This window comes from Hydra vulgaris, chromosome 04 (genome assembly GCF_038396675.1).
Source record: "Hydra vulgaris chromosome 04, alternate assembly HydraT2T_AEP".
Taxonomy (NCBI): Eukaryota; Metazoa; Cnidaria; class Hydrozoa; order Anthoathecata; family Hydridae; genus Hydra; species Hydra vulgaris.
In genome coordinates, this window is record NC_088923.1 from 993,177 (window position 1) to 994,481 (window position 1,305).

Genomic DNA, 1,305 nt, shown 5'->3' on the forward strand with positions numbered 1-1,305 from the left:
TCATCTGAAAGAAAAACTAACAAAAGGGGAGGTGGAATTATAACTTATATTAGGAATGATCAAGTTACCAAAATTAGAGATGACCTTTCGATCTCAGATACCGATAGTGAGGTTTTTACAATTGAAATAACTAGCAACAAATCAAAAAACATGCTGGTCTCCACATGTTACCGGCCACCTGAAGGTGATTTATTTAAATTTTCCAATCATTTAAAACAAATTTTATAAAAAACAACAATGAGCAAAAAAAAATATTCTGTATTGGAGACATAAACATAGATTGTTTACAATATGATAAACATGCCAATACTAAACTTTTTTTTGACGAAATGCTTCAACAGTACATCTTCCCAATTATTAACAAGCCAACTCGAGTAACTCCAACTTCAATCACTGCAATAGACAATATATTAACTAATTCATTGTTTGATACTTCTCTAAAGGCAGGAATAATAAAGGCAGATATATCTGATCATTTTTCTATTTTCTTCTCCTTGACGCAAGATATAAAATCTAATAATAGTTGTAAAATTAAAACTTATAAAAGAAAAATCAACAAATTTGCTATTCAACAATTTAAAGACTCACTGTCGGCAGAAGAGTGGGATAAGGTATACCATGAATGCAATCTTGGGCACACTAACTCTGCTTATAATAACTTCGAAAAAATTTTCCTAAAAAGCTATAATATGCACTTCCCAATTAAAGTAAAATTTATAATTGAAAAACATTTAAAATGTCCATGGATTACAAAAGGTATTAAAAAATCCTCAAAAAAAAAACAAAAACTTTATATTAAATACTTAAAAAATAGAAATGAGGCAAACCTAAATGATTACAAACAGTATAAAAACTTGTTTGAAAAAATTAAAAAAATTCAAAGAAAAACTATTATTCAAATAAAATAAAAAACACAAATGGTGATATTAAGAAAACTTGGGATATCATGAAAGAAATAATTGGGATAAAACCCTGCAAAATAAATAGTTTACCTGCTCAAATTGTCATAGATAATAAAGAGTATGACAATAATAATGCAATTTCAGAAAAATTTAATAGTTTTTTTGTCAACATAGGCCCAAATCTAGCTTCAAAAGTCAATTGTCCAAACAACTCATTTGAAACTTATCTAACTAGTGTCAACAACGAATTAATATTTAAAGAACTATAAATTGATGAACTTGAAAATCCAATAAACTCTCTTAAAACAAACAAGTCCCCAGGTATAGATGACATTTGCAGTAATATCGTCGTCAATGTCTTTTCGGAGATACGCAAACCTATTTTCGAAATATTTAAATCATC

At 27.7% G+C, this 1,305-nt stretch overlaps 1 long non-coding RNA gene across 1 annotated transcript; it reads right to left on the reverse strand.

The window, feature by feature from the left end:
• Positions 1–238: 238 nt before the first annotated feature.
• On the reverse strand, positions 239–712 carry LOC136078946 (uncharacterized). The gene is made up of 2 exons (XR_010637804.1): positions 589–712; positions 239–513 (listed from the first exon to the last, which is right to left on the reverse strand). It is a non-coding gene; the product is annotated as an uncharacterized LOC136078946 (long non-coding RNA).
• Positions 713–1,305: the final 593 nt, after the last annotated feature.